This window comes from Silene latifolia, chromosome 6 (assembly GCF_048544455.1).
Source record: "Silene latifolia isolate original U9 population chromosome 6, ASM4854445v1, whole genome shotgun sequence".
NCBI lineage: Eukaryota > Viridiplantae > Streptophyta > Magnoliopsida > Caryophyllales > Caryophyllaceae > Silene > Silene latifolia.
The window spans coordinates 108,727,257-108,740,962 of NC_133531.1; the positions used below are offsets into that span (position 1 = coordinate 108,727,257).

The following is a 13,706-nucleotide window of genomic DNA, read 5'->3' on the forward strand; positions in this document are numbered from 1 at the left end:
TTGTTTTCCATCAGCCGTCTTCTCAAGTTGCATCTCCTTTTCACACCCATTATTTACCTAATAAAATTAACCAATTCAATGGCACCATGTCGGGTTGGCAAAGAACACACCCCCTGATCTTACCCAAAAAAAAAAACAAAAGAAAAATAAGGAAGTATTAGGTACCTGATCGGCTTTAGTTGTTACAACTTCAGAAGCATTATTAGGTACCTGATCTTTCTGAATCTCGTTGACCGATACTTCCTTCTCATGTATTGCCAAGGTAGTAGCGGCCTCTTCACCAATCTGTTGTACCTTATTATTACCCCTTTAGAAATGACATCCTCCATCATCTTTACTTCTTCTTCGAAAGCTTACCTCCAAAGATTCAGCTTTAGTAGTACGGATGCCATTAATCAAGTCGCTTGCCAAGAATGTAATGTGTCAGCAATTTTTATCCCAACAATAACATGTGAATTGAACTTAAATGAAAATAATAGAATAAATGTTACCATGTCAGCGTTCTCAGACTTAGTCTTCCTTTTCTTCTTTATCTGGACAGTTTTCCCATAATATTTCGTTACTCCAACCTGTAACGGGACGCCCCTCAAACGACCTGGATGTTCGGGTCGGCCGATCGCTCTAGCAAGAACGTCATTACGACCACTGGGAGTGAATTTCCCTTCTTCTACCTCTTTCAATACGTTATCCTATAATATATTAAATAAACTTCAAATTATATTTGTGACTAAAATAATAAAGTTAGTAATGAACTCGTCTTAATAAAATAATGCTTACTATGTTGGCCAAAACTTCCTCATCATATTTGTCATGCGACGACCGGGATCCTTTAGGCGTGTGCCCATGTTTATAAGTTACATGCCGATCCACCTCTTTCACTCCCTTTGCCACCTACACATTAACATGGTAACATTTATACACGTAAATGTGTATCAATGCAAGTCCAAGTGTGATTAAAAAAATAAAGTCTCACAGGGCAATAATGCATGCTACTTACGAGGTCCTCTTCTATCTTTCTGTAACCGCCTCGAGAACCATAGAATTTCCCCTTCTTGCATGAAATGTTAGCACGATTTCTTTTGCTAATGGCCTTCAAATAATTAATAAAAGCGCAAGTAGATGAGATAATAAAAATATTATATAAAGGACTCATTAATTAAAAAAATGATAGGTAAATCGTTAAAAGGCGAGGATATTTAACCTGAAACTTCTCAGTAGTTCTCATCTTTTTGAAAAGATCCCATTCTTCCTGCTTGATGGTGGGACACTTGTTTTCCGGTGGGCTCTTACGCATCTCCCCCGTTGCCTTGTCCACATACAACCAATCCCTAGCATTAAATACTCATCATGGCTTTTATCGGGTATAATAAAGCCTTCCTTTACACGAGCCAAGTATAACTCCGCCAATTTTGGATTCAAAGTTCTAACATCATCTAAATGGATAGGCACAAACTGTCTTGTGCAAGCACCAATCCAACCGGAGAAAAGACCCGCATTTGGACCAAAGAGGGAAACCCATCTCACTCCATGTTATTTGGAACAATTTTTTTAGCGGCTATAGCCGTCAAGGACTTTCTTGCACTTCGTAGCACCCCTCTCACCAGGCTTATTATCACCAGGCTCATTATTCTTTTGACTTCTTTTACGTTTTTCACCCATGATAATCCTAAAACCCAAATATGAATGATATATGAAATGAACAACTTAACAACGTACATGCAGAGTATTATCTAAAACCCTAAACCCTAATAGGAATGAAAATTTAAAACAACAGATTGAGCTTCTAAAATCCTAAACCCTGATAAGAGGAGTAAAGTAGATGATGCGGGATGATAAAGATAACAAAGAAGACGAAAAACAAACAGATGCATGAAAAAGAAACAAGATGATCGTCTTAAAACCCTAATGACGAAACACAAAATTAAAGTGAACATACCTGTTGATGATGATGATAAAGAGAACGAGCGGGATGATAAGGGAAGGCAACGGAATGGGGCTTGAAATCAAGCGACGGCGGCGACGAGAATGTAAAAAGCGAGGAAGAGAAAGAATTAACTCGGGATACCAACGGTTGAACTAATAATAATGTTGTGTGTGTTTGTGTATGGCATGTTGTATGGGTTTCTATATTAGTTTTTTATTAAGACAAACTATTGACAACGGGTGCTCAAAGAAGAACCGTTGTTATATGTTAATAACAACGGGTCAATAAAAGTAAACCGTTGTCAAAAGTTTATTACAACGGTTAAAATATACCCGTTGTAATATATTTTCACCAAATTTGCGCCAAAATGAAATATGTCAAAAAAATAATTGACAACGGGTAGAGGTACTACACCCGTTGTTGAAAGTATTAACAACGGGTAATTTAAATATAACCGTTGTTATTGTTGAACCTCTTTTTTTTTTTTTTTTAAAATTACGTAATTCCATTACAGGTCAAACTGTAACAATACATACTTTATACAACATTATTCAGCAATTTCAACACCAAAGATCCACATCTAATAATAAGATCAAGAAAATAAGACAACTTACACCAAAGATGCATGCATACTTGTATGTGTCCCGATGAACTATCTCGGGATCGGGGCGTTTCTTGGATGTCATAGTTTCTTCGTTAACCCAAATACCTTCACCATGGTCATCACGCATATAGATGCTTTCGTGTCCTCATGATCGTGTCAACATCGTCGAAATAAGATACATGGTAGACCGATTCATTCCCTCAAAAACGACATCCCGATCATCATCATCATTATCGGATGGACTACTCCTTCTTTTCCTTATAGACAAGACAACAAATGACCACTTCTTATCCATAGGATCGGTGACATAGAATACTTGTTTAGCTTGGGATGCCATTATGAAAGGATCATCCTTATTATTGCCAACCTTACCCAGATTGACCAACGTAAATCCCATCTTATCCTTTCGGACACAATGGATGTTGTTATCAACCCAGTTACATCGAAACAAAGGCATTGTGAAATCAATGTAATCTAGTACCAATATTTCTTGAATAACACCATAATAAAGGCATTTTCCCCAAATAGGCTTTTTATCTTTTGAAGTAGCAAAGTGCATTGCCTCAAATTCAGAACTCACACCACTATTTTGCATTGTGCTCACCTCATCTTGCTCATGGGGTGTAAAAAGTATATCCATTAATGGCAAAACTGTTGTAAAAGGTGACCCTGGCATTTGGACCTAAACCAAGACGTAGTAACCTAGGAGAGATGTCATCACCAGTTTGATCAGTACACTGTAAGACAATATTCCTAAACCACTCTGAAAACGTCTTCGTATGCTCGTTCGCAATCCACTTCTCGGTCTTGTTTTGGTGATCGTATTTGAGCTCATCTTTGTGTTGTTGAATATAAGGTTGCACCTCATCTTCGTTGTTTAGCACATACATGTGTGCTAAATGCAACATTTCACGTGTCACAATTTTTTTCAACCCGGCCCCTAATACCTTTTCCGGTCATCCAATCACTATGACGATTCTTAGGAACGCCAATCAACTCCTTCGGGGAGAGATGAGCGTAACAATATGAAAGAGCTTCGTCTAAAATAGCGCGTTCAAAGAATACAACCTTCCTGGACGATACCGATTAGATGTATAGTCCTTGTAGACTTTCATCAATCTTTCGAAAGGATACTGGTATCTCAAGTACACGGGCCCAAGGTACAAAATCTCCCTAACCAAGTGAATGGTCAGATGAATCATGATAGTGAAGAAAGAGGGTGGAAAATACATTTCCAACTGACAAAGAGAGGTTACAACGAGGTCCTGCAATGAATCCGCGTCATCGGGATCGATGACTTTCTCGCATATGGACTGGAAGAAGAGACAGAATCTAGTTATAGCATATCTTACCTTTTCAGGTAAAATGGAACGAATAGCCACAGGTAGTAATTGTTGCATCAAAGTGTGACAATCATGTGACTTTAACCCGGTGAGTTTTAGGTCTTGCATCGACACTAGGCTTTTGATGTTCGACGAATAACCATGTGGCACTTTAATTCCATTCAAGCATGCACATAACTCTTTTCTCTCATTCCGTGAAAGGGTAAAAGCTGCTGGTGGTAAAAATGTACGATTACCTCTCTTCTGTGGTGCCAACTCTAGCCTAATACCCATCATTTTCATATCTTCCCTAGCTGCGGCGTTATCCTTTGTTTTACCAGGAACATTCAGAAGGGTATTGATAATATTATCACAGACATTTTTCTCAATGTGCATGAAATCGAGGCAATGCCTCGACCTCCAGGTCGGCCAATATGGAAGTTTATCAAAAATATGGATCTTTTCTTATACCCACGAGTAGACAATTTAGAGCCGCTCTTCTTCCCATAATCTATCTCAATATGCTTTACTTTCTGATAAACTTCATGCCCACTCAAAATTCTAGGAGGTTGACGAAGTTCTTGTCTTCCATTGAATGCTTTCTGCATCTTGCGATAACAATGGTCATGATACAAGAACCTCCTATTTCCCATATACACATACTTACGAGAAGACTTCAAGTATTCAGACTCGATATCCTCCCCACACAATGGACAAGCCTCTTTCCCATGAATTGTGTGCCCAGAAAGGTCGCCATAAGCCGGATAGTCAGTTATTGTACACAATAACATCGCTCTCAAATTGAAAGTTTCATTCTTATATGCATCAAATACTTCTATCCCACTATCCCACAACAATCGCAAATCATCTAGAAGAGGTTCCAAATATACATCTATATCATTTCCAGGTTGTTTAGGGTCGGAAATTAACAACGACAACATCAAATACTTTCTTTTCATGCACACATATGGAGGTAAGTTATAAATAGCCAACACTACTGGCCAAGTACTATGTTGGCTACTCATGTTTCCGTGTGGGTTCATTCCATCAGTGGACAGCGCTAGACGTAAGTTTCTAGGTTCATTGCCGAACTCGGGATACTTAGCGTCGAACGATTTCCATTGCTTACCATCTGCCGGGTGTCTTAGCTTTCCATCATTTATTCTTCCTGTTTCATGCCAAGTTAACATTTTTGCATCATCGGGATTCGCATAAATCCTTATGACTCTTGGTATCAATGGAAAATACCACAACACCTTAGCCGGATCCCTTCCTTATCCTTATAACGCCACTCCAAACATTTAGGGCAATTGGTTAAGTTTTGATATAATTTCCGATACAATATGCAATCATTTGGACATGCATGTATTTTCTCATATTTCATACCCACTCCTCTTATTAGTTTTTTCGCCTCATATGTCTTAACAGGTAGAACATTACCATCTGGAAGCAACTCCTTTATCAAGGCTAAAAACTAGTGAAACACGTGTCACTCACCCCATTTGCCCCCTTGATATTATACAACTTCACCACAAAATAGACATTTTTGTGAACTTACAACCAGGATAAAGAGGTGCTTCAGACTCACACAACTTCTCATACATGTTGTTAAGGTCATCCCAATTACTAGTGTCATCACCTACATCTTCAAAAGCAATGGACTCATCATCATTCTCTTCATTATCTATAGACCCAACATTCAACTTCTCTACTTCCAACTCTTCCAACTCAAAAACTCGGCAAACTCGGGATCATCGCTTAGCCTTTCGTGTACCTCAACATCATCTTCATCGAGTTATTCTCTTCCTCTAATGATTCCCCATGAAAAATCCAAAGTGTATAGGATCGACTAAATCTCCACTTTTCTAGGTGTATTTTAACGTCCGGAAAAGCCATATAGCTAATATTACCACATCTTTCACAAGGACATGCAATACTAGAAGAACCTTTCAAATTGTTCGAAACGAATTCATAAAATTCAACTAAACCATCCTTGTAGGTGCGGTCACTCATATTTGCATCAATCATCCAAGTTCGAGTCATTATTCTACATTCGTAATAATAGGCAACTAATTCAGAAAATACAATAATAGACAAACAAATAAACGAAATTCAGGAAAGCAATTAAGCTAAATTATCAACAAATTAGATAATAACCCAAAAAATCCTATATCTAGTTATAAGCGTTGCTAAGAAACATATATATACCTGATTGATAAACACGCGATGAGGGAGAGAAGACGTGACAACATGACGGAGATGAAGACAGAGAGACGATCGAGGAGGAATGGAGGATGATATAGTAAGCAAAGATATTAGCTTGTGTTTGTGTTTGTAGCGTATAGCAGAATAAAGCAATATGTTGTTCTTAATATTTTCATAATATTAATAACAACGGTTATTGAGTCTACAACCGTTGTTAAAACGTATTAAAAACGGGTTCTAATATAACCGTTGTGATTACTTTTCACTAATTTGGCGCCAAACCATTAACAACGGTTAAAAATTAACCGTTGTTATTAGTTTTTTCATTAACAACGGTTGTTTAAGTATGACCCGTTGTTAAAACCAATAACAACGGTTAACAATACATAACCGTTGTAATTAAGTTTGGTAAAATTCGCGGAATAAATTCTACAATGTGTTTTGATGATTTTCATGAATAAGCGTTGTTAAAGGGCCGTTGTGGTTGCCTGTATTTGTAGTAGTGTTATAATTTGAGAACATGTTTGTATGATCAATTCCCATGAATCCCCTATGACCCCATGACACCCTAGTGCTTTTTATCAATTGTTTACAACCCTTTTAATTCATCTTGCTTGTTTATTTTCATTGCTATTTAGTTTAATGACCTTATACATCAACCCCAATTGTAACACCCCTAAGACACCACTAATTTCAATAGAAATCTCATCTCAATTCCCGTCCCTTGGAATCCGACCTTTACTTGCTTCTTTACTAATTGTAGAGTTGTTTGTGAAGTTATAAATTGTGTTTTGGTCTAGGTGCTTCCAACGACAATTGTTCCGAAAAATAGAATATAGCTCCGACCCGACCAAAAATGGCGCCGTTGCCGGGGACGGTGTTAACTTGATTTAGATTTTCTTATATTGTTATTAGTTGTGTCTTTCTTTGCCTTGGGGAAGTAAAACTCCTCAAGGTTTGTTCTAATTATTTTCAAGTTGTTCGATATTTTGCAAGATGTACCTTATAGATTGTTTTGTAGAGGACCACTTAAGTATACCTTTCTTCAAAGATCCCATGCAAGCATTGGAAGACTTGGAAGCAAGTGAGGCTTAAAATATGTATTGGGAATTGGAGGTGGATCTTTTTGAGGCCGCTCTAGCTTACAAAGAACTTACTCATGCACAATCCAAATTAGTGCATAACATCCTTGTGGAAGCATGTCAACCCATAGAAGATGAGCAATCCATCCTAGAAGATATTTTACATGCTCAAGAACAAGAGGAACCCATCATGGAATTTGAATGTGATGAGGTTGATGAGAATGAAGAACAAGTTGAATATGCTATGAGAATGGAATGTCTAATGGAGATGGAGCAAATTCTCAATGAAACTCCAAAGGAGGAAAGTGAGGTACAAACTCCTACTTTAAAACCCCTTCCCCCAAATTTGAAATATGCTTACCTTGATGAATCAAAGACCAAACCGGTAATTGTTAATGATAGACTTAATGAGAACCAATTGGGAAAATTGCTTGAGGTGTTGAAACAACATGAGAAGGCTATAGGTTATAGTCTAGATGACCTTAAGGGGATAAGTCCCAACTTTTGCATGCATAGAATTCATCTAGAGGAAGACCATAGACCTACCATTCAACCTCAAAGAAGATTGAACCCCCACATGCAAGAAGTTGTCAAAGGAGAAGTTATGAAATTACTTGATGCGGGAATCATATATCCCATATCGGACTCTTTGTGGGTTAGCCCCGTTCAAGTGGTACCTAAGAAAGGAGGTACCACGGTGGTGACAAATTAAAAGAATGAGCTAATACCCACAAGGATGATCACCGGTTGGCGTATGTGCATTGACTATCGAAAATTGAATTCCGCAACAAGAAAAGATCATTTCCCCCACCATTCATTGACCAAATGCTTGAAAGGCTAGCCTCCAACAAATTCTTTTGTTACCTTGACGGGTATTCGGGATTCTTCCAAATCCCTATACGCCCGGATGACCAACATAAGACCACCTTCACATGCCCTTATGGTACTTTTGCATATAGAAGGATGCCGTTTGGTTTATGTAATGCGCCCGCCACTTTCCAAAGATGCATGATGAGTGTCTTCTCCGATTATCTAGAGACCATAATGGAAGTTTTTATGGATGATTTTAGTGTTTATGGAAAGGACTTTGACTCATGTTTGCATAATCTTTATCTTGTGTTGCAAAAATGTGAAGATGTTAGTCTTATTTTAAATTGGGAAAAGTGTCACTTCATGGTCAATGAAGGAATTGTTTTGGGTCATTTAATTTCGGAAAAGGGCATCGAGGTCAATAAAGCTAAAGTTGAGGTGATAAAGAAACTCCCACCTCCCGTGAATGTTAGAGGGGTGAGAAGTTTTCTCGGTCACGCAGGTTTTTGTCGCCGTTTCATAAAGGATTTTTCAAAAATAGCGAAACCCCTCACTCAACTTTTGCTTAAAGATGCCCAATTCCTTTTCACTGATGAGTGTGTTGAAGCCTTTAATAGAATCAAGGAATCACTAATCTCGGCACCGATCATTCAACCTCCAAATTGGGAACTACCATTCGAGATTATGTGTGATGCTAGTAACTACGCCGTTGGAGCGGTTCTTGGCCAACGGGTAGGAATAGCTCTTCATGCCATCTATTATATAAGCAAGACTCTTGATGCCTCCCAAGTGAACTATGATACCACCGAGAAAGATCTTCTTGCCATTGTCTATGCTTTGGACAAATTCCGTTCCTACTTGCTTGGATCCAAGGTGATTGTCTTTTCGGATCACCGTGCTCTCCGACATCTCTTGATAAAGAATGAGGCAAAACCAAGGTTGTTGAGATGGATTTTGCTTCTTCAAGAATTTGACTTAGAAATAAGAGACAAGAAAGGAGCCGAAAATGTAGTGGCGGATCATTTGTCAAGGATCCGGTTTCATGATGAAAATGGAGAAACCCCGATCAATGACTCATTTCCCGACGATATTTTGATGGCCATTCAAACACAACTTGAAAGGCACATCACCCCATGGTTTGCCGATTATGCTAACTATATTGTTGGAAAAGTACTCCCTCCAAATTTGAACCACAACCAAAGGAAGAGATTTCTATTCGAAGTTAAGAGGTACTTTTGGGATGACCCAAACCTCTACAAGGAGTGTAGTGATGGGCTCTACCGGAGATGCATCCCTCAATGGGAAGTCCAAGGAATATTGGAAGGGTGTCACTCATCACCCTACGGTGGGCACCATGGAGCAAGGAGAACCATTGCAAAAATTCTCCAATCGGGCTTCTATTGGCCTACAATGTTTCAAGACACAAGGGAATTCATCATTCATTGCGATGCTTGTTAAAGAACGGGGAATATATCTTGGAGGAACGAAATGCCGCAAAGGGGCATTCTAGAGGTGGAGATCTTCGATGTTTGGGGGATCGACTACCAAGGTCCCTTTGTGACATCCAATGAGAATAAGTACATCCTTGTGGCCGTAGACTACGTCTCAAAGTGGGTGGAGGCAATTGCCACTCCAAATGATGATGCAAAAACGGTCACCAAGCTCTTCAAGAAGATAATCTTCCCAAGATTTGGAGTTCCTAGAGCAATCATAAGTGATGGAGGAACGCATTTTCATGAAAAAAAGTTACATCTCTTTTGACCAAATATGGTGTCCAACATAGAACCGGCTTGGGATATCATCCTCAAACAAGCGGTCAAGTTGAAGTTTCAAATAGAGAGATCAAACAAATCCTTGAGAAAGTTGTGAACAAGACCCGGAAAGATTGGAGCACAAAGCTTGATGATGCTCTTTGGGCTTATAGGACGGCCTATAAGACTCCCATAGGAGCCTCCCCTTACAAGCTTGTCTATGGAAAAACATGTCATTTACCAATCGAATTGGAGTACAAAGCTTTTTGGGCAATCCGAGCACTTAATCTTGATCTCAAATTGAGTGGTCAAAAGAGGATGATTCAAATTCAAGAGTTGGAGGAATTCCGACTACAATCCTATGAAAATGCAAATATTTACAAAGAAAGAACGAAATTACTCCATGACAAGAGAATTAGACAAAAGGCCTTGCACAAAGGGGACAAAGTCCTTCTATTCAATTCCCGCTACCGACTTTTTCCGGGAAAGTTGAACTCTAGATGGATAGGTCCCTATGTGATAACCGAAGTTGGAAAATATGGAGATTTTGAACTCAAGCTAAGGCGGAAGATGGAAGCAAGTTCAAAGTCAATGGTCAAAGATTGAAGCCATACTATGAAGGAGCGTTTATTGGAGAGGTCGAGGTCACCTACCTCGGGCCTTCTCATCCTTGAAAGAACCAACAAAGGAAGAGTTTGGTGGAGTCCTCCCTAAACCACCACTTGTAAATATACTAACCCTCCAACTTGTATTTATAATTTTATTGCATTTCTTTAATAATAAACATAAGCTCTTTTCATGAGAGTAAGTGAGGGAGGGTCACTAATGAATTTTTAATGAAGGAAGGAACCAATTTTCAAGTGTGGGGAAGCGTCTATGAGAGGAAAGGAAGTCAAAGGAAGAATTCACAGCTTGAACCCGTGCGTGTTCCCCGTAATCCGGCCGTCTTGCTGGAATCCGGATGTCCTGGGAAGAATCCGTCCGTCCTGCTAAGCTGAGAATTGGAAGATTTTGGGACTGAAGAAGAATCCGAGCGTCTCAGAAGGGAAGACGCTCGTCCTGAAGAATCCGGCCGGCTTTGCAGAAAGACGCCCGTCTTTCTACCTGTGCATTTCAAGAAATATCCCTGGAAAGGAATCCGCCCGTCTTCAGCAGAAGACGCCCGTCCCGATAAGAAAGAATCCGAGCGTCTTATGCTCGGGATGCCCGTCTTTGTGGCGTCATATTTTTGGAAAGTTAGCTGTGACAGAATCCGGGCGTCTTACCCAGAATCCGCCCGTCCCGAGGAGCTTGAATCCGAGCGTCTTCTGCTCGAATCCGCCCGTCTTCCCGCGGTGATTTGACCCGTCTTTTCTTAATTAAATTACACCCCACCACACATTTAGTGACACATCACCCTTCCTTCCACTTGCATTATAAAAACCCACCTCCTTATGACTCCAAAGCATATCCCAATCACTCTTTAACCCCACAAAATAAAAAACCCCCAAATTTCTAGGGTTTCAAGGGCAACACTCAATCAATAAGGAGCATCTTTATTCCTTCACAAATCAGAAGAATCCAGCTCAATAATTAAGGAATGGCACCAAGGAGATCCTCTTTTAGAAATAGGAGGAGACCAAGGATGAGGGGAAGTTCTTCTACCTCCCATGTCAACACATTAAGAAGGGAGCATGAAGAGATTGTAGATCTTACAAGGCTTGATGACTTCTCAAATGTGGAATTTGTCAATGATGTGCAAAGATTAGTCTTCCACCGGCTTCTAAGTAAGAACATTATCCCTACTAAGTTTTTATGTCATGATACCTTAAGGAAACTTGGGATTTATCACCAAGTGGAAGCTCTCTTTGAAGTATTTGGTCTCTCCACCCTTTTCCACATGTATGAGCAAACTTATCGATCTCTTGTGCTTGAGTTTTTGAGCTTTTTGAAGATTACAACCTTGAACAAAACAATATGCATAGAGTTTAGGTTGGAAAATGTCCCAAGAATGATGACCTTTGTAGAATTCGCAAATGTGCTTGGACTCGATGTTACGCCTACCCGAACATCGAAGCCAAAGAAATACAGTGTTGAACCTTTGTGGAGGGCCATGACCGGCCGGGACTTCATACACAACAAGGAATGTCTTGCTTTTCATATCTAAAATCCGATCTTAAGAGTCACTTACCGGTTCCTCTCGGGCACCCTCTTTGCTCGCCGAGATCCGGCGATCGTGAACCAATTAGACCTTGTGTTTATGGAATCCTACCTCAATATTCAAGGAAGAAGTGCGTACCACTTCAATGCACCGCTAGTGTTACTCGAGAAATGGGCAAAGTTTAGGAATGGTGATGATGACGGGATGAAACACATTGTGAATGGAGGACTCATTACTAGGCTTGCGAAGCATTTCAATCCGAGATTCAATGAGAATAATGAGTATGCTCCACTTTCGGGAAACACGAGGATAAATGAAGATCTTCTTCTCATTCATCATCATTGGATAACCCTTGAGGGGGTTGATAAGCGGATCAAGTGGTTAACGAAAGGAAGTGATCCGATATATCTACCGATGACCGGCCTACCACGAATTTCACCGAGAAGAGGACCTTTGTCTCCAATCCCATCCTACCTCATCCCTCCAAACCCAACCCAACCAAGACAAGCACCACCACCTCCAAATCCCCAACAACAACAACAAGAGCAACAATCTCAAAATGAGAAGATCAAAGTGCCTCCCTACCCATTTCCTTATCAACCGTACAACCATCCCAACCCCTTCATCCTTCCCCGTGACGACTTTATCATGGGAATTCTACAAGATTTGCACTTCCGCCAATAAGAAACCAACGTGGACATTTACTATGCACTCTATCCTCAATACCACGATATGGTTCAAAAGGGAAAGATAAGTGAGGAAGGAGCATTACCCTCATGGGCTCAAATGGACTTACTCTTCCCCAATTCGGAGAGGGCAAACGGGAGACAAGAGGAGGGAAGCAACAATTCTTGCGGAGGGGACACGGTGGAGCTTGAAAGTGAAGAGGACGAGTTCATGGACCTGAGTATGAGTGATGCATCAAAGGAGATATGGGATAGCGATCTAGAAGGAGATGATGCCGATCTCTAGAGGGTTACTTCATAGCTAGGTGGAGCGGGCGTGAGGCACCCACCTAAGTTTAAGTAAAGTTTCCTCATCTCCTCTCTTTAATTTTCAAGTTTCATGAAAAGAATTTTGTGTTTTGTTAACTTGTATTTTATTAATCTTGATCATTGTTGGAGTAGTCCTAGCACCATAGAGGACTAACACCTCAGCCCCATTGAGGTGTTCTCATTTTATTGCTCCCATCTTTTGAAAATCCAAAATGACAAAATTAGTTTCATGCATTGCATCGTGTGAGCATGAACTACACCCAACCTTAGGACATTAGCAATAATGTCTAAATCGGTTTGGGGAAATACATGCATACACAACGGGAGGTAATCTAAATTATCCTCTCCGTCATAAACAAAAACCATGCATCATGTAGTGTAGATTAGTGTAGCTTGCATTTAGTGTAGAAATCATGCATCGTGTTTGCATAATTTCCCATCATTTTGGCCATTGAGGACAATGCCCATATTAGTGTGGGGATGGGGAATTCTAATCTAACTTTTATTCAAAAATCCAAAAAAATTGAAAAATTTCGAAAAATCATAAAAATTTGAAATTTGAAAAACCAAAAACAAGTTCATTTCCTTTGTAGTGTAGTCGTGTATATATTATTGTATATATTGTGTTTGTTCTATCCTTGTTCACATTGATCGACTACGCCACATCCGAGACATGAGGATATTGAAGACCGCATGGTATGATCTTTCAATTCTCCTTTTTCCTCTTTATGTTAATGACTATGTGGCTTTATTTTTATTGATGCGGTATAATAATGTGAACTTAGGACTTGCATTTAGTTTATATGTCATATTAGTTGGTAGAATCACTTGCATTAGGATGTATATAATAGTTTCATCATGGCATATAGTTGC

At 39.6% G+C, this 13,706-nt stretch overlaps 1 long non-coding RNA gene across 1 annotated transcript; it reads right to left on the reverse strand.

Moving 5' to 3' along the window:
• Nucleotides 1-591: 591 nt before the first annotated feature.
• Nucleotides 592-1,055, reverse strand: LOC141658896 (uncharacterized). Its single transcript, XR_012549511.1, has 3 exons — nt 998-1,055; nt 778-891; nt 592-689 (listed from the first exon to the last, which is right to left on the reverse strand). It is a non-coding gene; the product is annotated as an uncharacterized LOC141658896 (long non-coding RNA).
• Nucleotides 1,056-13,706: the final 12,651 nt, after the last annotated feature.